This window comes from Tympanuchus pallidicinctus, unplaced genomic scaffold (assembly GCF_026119805.1).
Source record: "Tympanuchus pallidicinctus isolate F22 unplaced genomic scaffold, pur_lepc_1.0 scaffold4, whole genome shotgun sequence".
In the NCBI taxonomy this organism is placed as follows: Eukaryota; Metazoa; Chordata; class Aves; order Galliformes; family Phasianidae; genus Tympanuchus; species Tympanuchus pallidicinctus.
In genome coordinates this window covers 19,654,727-19,661,689 of record NW_026294758.1, presented here as the reverse complement: position 1 = coordinate 19,661,689, position 6,963 = coordinate 19,654,727, and the positions used below count along the sequence as shown (strand labels likewise).

The window sequence follows — 6,963 nt, the reverse complement described above, 5'->3', positions numbered from 1 at the left end:
CAGTATTCCAGACTTGAAAGCCAAGGTCATGGTAAAGAACATATGAAATAGGGTCCCAAGGGCTCAGGAAGAATGCAAGCAAGGCTGGAGTAAGGCCAAGTGATCTCCTGAGTATTCTAAAGGATTGAATATCTATACTTGCGGTGGGAGTATTGTATCTGGATTGCTGTTGGCATCAAAGCTTGTTTAGAGAGAGTGAAATGTTGTCTGTTTGGGCAGACCATCAGCTGGGCTACCTCAGATGTATTTCCTTGCTCTTTTATTGGTATGTGCAAGATTTTTTTGGGGGTATTTATTTGGGGGTAGAGACTGCATGTACTGGTTGCACTCACAGATTTTATATCTGCCACAGCAGAGAGTCCTTATGTCTTCATCCTGCATTTGCAGGAGGACTCTTCTGTCTCAGACATTACATTTTCCTAGTGCTTCTGGGTAAATGGTTCATCTGGTGAATCAAAAACACTCTGCCTTACTTCATCTTAATCACAACAGATCTGTAGCTGTCATGAGATCCTGCTCCATTAATGGGGACATCTAATAGTTTGTTGTTTTTTCAAGCTTTTTGGTTGCAACTACAATGTTCAGACCTTCATGTTCTTGCAAAGAACTGTCACAGCTGCCCTAGAGATTTATTGTCTTACACTTTTTATTCTTGGGGTAAAGCATTCATGCACTCAATACTGAAACTGAGCCAAACTGTTCTAGTTCCTTTAGGTATTCCCATGGGTCTTGATTGTTTTCTTGGCGTACACATGCTGCAGAGACTAAGAAGTTTGCATCGTGTCCTTACTTCATAATTTGAGGGCTCAGCTAGAACCTAAGGACTGTTGCATTCGTCAATCCATTTCCATGGCTCTAGACAGCTCCTGGCATAGAGGGAAGAGAATAAGATGAGAACAGATCAGGGCATGGAGACTCATAGATCAGGAAAAAGATGATTAAGAGATCTTGTAAACTTTGACACTGCAATGATTTTTTATTTTCTGGAAAATTAAAATTACACTCTATTCTCCTCTAACCTTAAAATCTCTTGTGGCGTACAGCACAGAGATATTTCCTTTAGCCCTCTTAACAGACTGATGGGTTTTAAAAACTGATGAACAAATAGAATACTTTTTGTTGTTGTTGTCAACAAGTAGATTATTGTCCTGCAAAATTAAGTGCAGTGCCCAGCATTGTCCACAGGGAGGGGTACAAATCCTTGCTCCTAGCATGAGCAGGGATTTTTGCAGAAACGAGAAAGGTCCACATTAGAACATAGGAAAAAAATCTGATTCTGTTTCACCAAACAAAGTGTCCTGACCAAGATTGCAGCCTGTGTTTACATTTTGCTTAAAAGCAATTGCAAAAAGGAATCTGAACGTGAAGAAAGAGGAAGACAAGTCCAACAAAGAGAAGTGAATATAAAATCACAGTCACTCAATGTGTTCTGGTACTTGCTGTCCTAACAGGTGATCTCTTGGTAGAGACGTATTTCCTCAGCGCACCCAGATGCCTATACAATGTTTCTCCATCATTCTCCATGGCAGACAAACATAATGTTGACACACTAAGTTGCAATTTCCTGGGTTCTCCGATGCCAAAGACTGGAGCCAAGTGAGCATGAGACCATGCTGAAAACAGTATGGCTAGACTTCTGCCTCAGGTACCTCTGTACTGTGCTCAGTCCCAGGCTAGAAATCCCTAGCATTAGCTTAGTTCTGCTGAAAGGGATTAGAAAAAGAATGCAAAGGAATGTTATCCCTACAGCCATGTCACTGTAAACAACCAGTCCACTTCAACTGTACCGAACCTGCATGTTCATTTTCAAACACGATCTCGAGTCTCTTTACAGCAGATCTTTGTAAAGGCTGTGTGATAATCTCCTGGTCAATTTTTGATTGTCCAAAACTTATTCATCTTTTTAGATGTTTTAAGTCCAGACCTCATAGTACCACAAAATCACAGAATCACAGAATTGACTGAAGTTGGAAGGAACCTCTGGTGGTGATATGGTCTAACACTCCTGTTCAAGCAGAGAGCAGTTTGCCCAAGCCTGTATTCAGGCAGCTCTTGAAGATCTCCGAGGAGAAGACTTCACAATTTCTCTGAGTAACCCATGCCAATGCTCTGTCACCCTCACAGTACAGGAGTGCTCCCTCATGTTCAGAGGGAGCCTTCTGTGCTCAGGTTTTTGAACATCACTGGACATCACTGAAGAGTGCTTAACTCTGCCTTCTTTGCATCCGTCTTTCAAATATTCATACATCTCAGTAAGAACCTCGCTAAGCCTCCTCTTCTCCAGGTTGAGCAGTCCCATCTCTCTTAGCCTTTCCTCAAGAAGAGGTGATTGGTAATCATATGTTGGACTCTTTCCAGTATGTTTAGGTCTCTCTTGTACTGGGGGGCCCATAACTGGGCCCATCACTCCAGATGTGGCCTTATCAGCACCTGAGTAGAGGGGAAGGATCACTTCTCTTAATCTTTTGTTGATACTTTGCCTAATGTAGCCAAGATACTGTCAGCCTTCTTAGCAGCAAGAGCACATGGCTTACTCGTGTTCAACTTGGTGTCCACTAGGACACGCATATCTTTCTGGACAAAGATGATTTCTGCCTGCATGGCCCTCAGCAGTCCTGGTATGTGCTGTTGTTCCTTCCCAGGTGTAGGACTGGGACTGTAGGAATGTAACAATGTTCTTGTCTTATCTCTCTAGCCTATGAAGATCCCACTGCACAGCAGCACAACTTTCTTGTGAGTCAGCTGTTCCCGACAGTGCATTCTGATAAGAAATGACTTTCCTATCTATACTTTATCCTATTTGCCACAGAAGTCAGTGAGACACTTCACCTTTGCAGGATATTTATGTGCTCCTCCTGCTGTCCTATATATGTATAGGTCCTCAACTTCTCCTCTGTGTAAGTCTCCTTTTGGTTTTGTTCAGGCTTTCATTGGTGGAGGCTGCTTTGTTCAAATGCGCGTGCTTAGCATATGAAAGGCTGCCTTCTGTCTCAGGTCCATGTATGAATAAAACAGTTTACAGCTTCAGGCATGGAAGGTGGCTTTGGCAGGTTTTGGGTGAGGCTTTTAATTTATGCTCAGAGTAGCTAAGCTAAACAAGGTGCTTCTCCAAGTGAAGGTTTGGTCTTACCCTGTGAGTTCAGCCAGAGACAAGTAGGAGTGCATAGGAATGCTCAGTCTCACCTATGCGGCTGCAGTTATACTTGCCTGAAACCAAACAAAGACAACACAAATTAATTCTGGTCAAGGAAGTGCAGGAGAGGCTCATCTGCACCTAGGGAGTCATGTTGGTGGTTTTTCTCTCTTCACTACTTATTACCACAGGAGATGTATTTTTTTTACCTTTTGGCTCAAGAAAAAAGATGATTTATCATGTGTAATGCATGACCTGTACAGAAGGGATTCTGATTTCTTTACTTGTTGGATGTGACACGTTTGTGGGGATTACTATTACAGTCATAAGAATGCATTGCAGTCCCTTTGGTTTTACGAGTCAGTGGAAACAAATGGACAAACAGATCTATTTTCCTGATGCTGTGTGTTTCTCTTCAAATCCCTGGATACTATTCTGCTGCAAACATAATATAGCAGCTTTGCAACTAGTGTACTTATTCTAAAAAATGAAGACTCTAAGAGATGATTTCATCCTTTTTCTCAGACTTGCTGTTGACTGCCTTTAAAAGTTAAAATGTGTGACGCTTTGGTTTTCTGACACTTTTTGACACTAGATAAGAAGATCAATGCTCCTTAGTAGAAAACTAAATAGGTTTCTGTTTTAAATTTGAAGTAAGACTGTAAAAGGAGACTGCTGGCTGTACTCTAATAATTGAAAACCATGGCCTTAGTTATTTTCAGGTGACAAATCACTCTGTTCTCAGAGATGTTCGATGGATACTTGCTCTGCACTGCCATCCTTTCATTTTGCCTCAGATAACTATCTCAGAGATGACTAGATGTCTAATTATTATATGTTTGAAGTTAGGTAGGCTAGAAGAGTTGAATCAAATCATATTCTGTTACACTGAGATTTGTTTCTATCAGAGGCGAGGCAAACTGGAGGAGTCCTTTCTGCAAGCAGCATCAAAGATTTAACAACAGCAGCAAAAAAAATTAGCTAGTTAATATCACAGAATCACAGTCTGGTTGAGGTTGGGAGGGATCTCTAAAAGTCATTTGGTCCAATTTCCTTGCTCAAGGAAGAACACATTCCCAGACTGTCTCCAGACAGCTTTTAAATAAAGAAAGGAGACTTTACAAACTCTTTTTTTTACAAACTGTGCCAGTGTTCAGTCACCTGCATTTACAGTTTTACCTTCTATTTTTTTGGAATTTCCTGTATTTCAGTTTTCACGCACCTCTTCTCATCCTGTTGTTGGGTATCACTGGAAAGGGTCTGGTCCAGATATCCACTGAGCCTTCTCCAGTCTGAACAGGCCCAGTTTTTTAAGCTTTCCCTTATATGAGTGGTGTTCCCATCTCTCATTTTATTAGCCATTTGCTAGACTTGCTGCAGGAGCACCAGGTCTCTCTTAATCTGGGGAGCCCAGAAGTGGGTACAGCACTCCAGATGAGGCCTGACCAGGTGGAGTAGATGGGAAAAGTTCACCTCCCTTGACCAGCTGGACACGCTCCTTTTAATGCACCCCAGGGTCCCATTGGCCTTCTTGGCCACCAGCACACACTGCTGGCTCACGGCCAACCTATTACCCACAAGGACACCCAGGGCCTTCTCTGCAGGCCAACCCCCTGCCTTTAGTGACACATGCGGTTATTCCTCCCCAGGTGCAGGACTCTACACTTACTCTTGTTGAATTTCTAGAGTCTGACATCAAAAACATTTTCTTCTCATAGTCTGTAATCTTATCAGTTAAAGTGTTCAGTCATATTCCTTCCATGACTGTGCTACAGTGATGTGCAATCAATCAGTATTCGTTTTCATTTCCAGGATAAAAATCTTGCATGATGTTATCTGTATTCTTAAGAATATTTGAAAAAGCTTCTTGTGAAGACTTCAGTTCTGCTAATTGCCTAGGGCAGCTCATTTAATAAAAAAAGACAGGAAAAAAAATGCATGATAAATTGCAGTTTAGAAAGTGTCTAAGATGTCTGGAAACATACTGTTTTTCAGTTTCGATTTAGCCTGGCATTGCTGGAGGTTGGTTGGATATATTAAAATAAATAAATAAATAAATACATAAATACATAAATACATAAATCAGTTGGCAAAAAAATCAGCAAATTGAAATTCCACTTTCCCCTCTCAAACACTGAAATTTGAAGACCATTTCAACAGAAAATCTGTGATATTTTGTTTGTTTAACCATGGTGCTCAAGGAATCTGCTCAAGTACCCACACTTGCGTGAAATATATCTCTGTTCCTGCAAATAGGTATCACGTGCAGCTAGGATATACATTTGAGGTACATTTTATCAGCTTCAACATTAAGGAAAGGTAAAAACATTTCCCTGGATTTTGACAGGACTGCAAGGAAGAGGGACTGTTTACAATTCTGCTACCACACTTCTGTCTACAGAAGGACTGTGAAATACTACAGCAATCTCCATTTAAATGCTTTGCTTCATTGCTCTGCTGTGTGGAGAAAATGCCCTGTAACTCAGAAGCTGAAATTATACTTGTAAAGCAGCTATCCTAGGAATTTAACAGAAATGTTATAAAATAAAAAAGCTGCTGTAATGGTACAGTAAAGGAGTAAAATTCCAATTGAACCTGAAGGGAAAACTTGATTGTCTAAAAATACCAGACTGTTTCAAATGCTTTATGTTGCATTTTCTTCCCCATTTATGAGGAACATATAAAACAGTTGGACTTGAAAATACCTGCTTTGGCACTGAAGTTTTACAGCTGCTGTGGATGTGTGGTATTTTGCAAAACATAGCCCAGCAGAGACATGTAACATGAACAGGTGATTTTAGACTGAGATTTAACTAAGGATTGTGGGAGCCCTTAGTTGACTGTAGTTTAGATGCAGCAGATAAGTCATGCAGCACAAGGCATGATTATCATCCCCCAAAGTCCACTAATTACTTCTACGCACCTGAAGTTCTGTCTATTCTGATGTAAGTGAGTGGTGTACCCTTTCCAAAATCACTGCACAAATCTGTAAACTCTGATTCAATTTCTCACTTGACAACCAAGGAGCTGGCATCTTGCAAAAAATGGCTCATAGCGCCAGAATTAATCTTGGATTAGATGAGAGTTCATATCCTCCTTGCATGCAAATCCAAAGCAAAGCAACTTGTTAAACAGCTATTAGAAGCAACTGTTGTTAGCTCGTATTATTAATTATAATTATAGAAGTATAAATATTTACTTATTATCATAATAATGTAACATGAAGATATTGATACAATACCTGCTCAGTGGAAAGTACTGGGCCATCTTCTCCAAAGAAGATATCTGTTACACAGTAATGAATGGCAAAACAAGGATACAGATCCTAAGCTGAATATCTAAACAATTCAAGGTACGAGAAGTCCTTTCCTATCCATTTTACAGTCAGAAGCAAAGGAGAGGTGGATGGGAATAGAAACCAGTAATGTAAGAACAGGAAACAAGCTGCTCCAGACATTTCTCATGAGCTTTTCTGATTTGGTTTCAAAAAAAAGAAATAAAAAATATTTGATTGTAGGCTTGATCAAAACCAGATGTGTTTGTGCTGCCTATGAAGAAGCTAATTGGATAGACATAAAGCAACCTTAATGAACATAATGAAATCTGGTCAAATCTAATATGACCACATATGAAATTTGTGAAGAGATTAAAGCAACATAACTTAGTTCTCTTTTGTCCCAATTTTTTGTCTAATTTGAAGGTTTATTTATTTTTCTTCAAATAGTCTTTCTTCTTCAAATTATGGCTGACCTTAAACGAATGAAGGCCCGGCTCAGTTTCTGTGTTCATTAACTATTGAAGAACAAAGCATAGGAGTATTTTAGGAAGAA

The 6,963-nt window shown here is 40.1% G+C and overlaps 1 long non-coding RNA gene across 1 annotated transcript; it reads right to left on the bottom strand.

Annotated features, from left to right (window-relative positions):
* Window positions 1-308: 308 nt before the first annotated feature.
* Window positions 309-6,493, bottom strand: LOC128089238 (uncharacterized). Its single transcript, XR_008210464.1, has 3 exons — window positions 6,375-6,493; window positions 3,131-3,207; window positions 309-866 (listed from the first exon to the last, which is right to left on the bottom strand). It is a non-coding gene; the product is annotated as an uncharacterized LOC128089238 (long non-coding RNA).
* Between the last annotated feature and the right edge of the window lie 470 nt (window positions 6,494-6,963).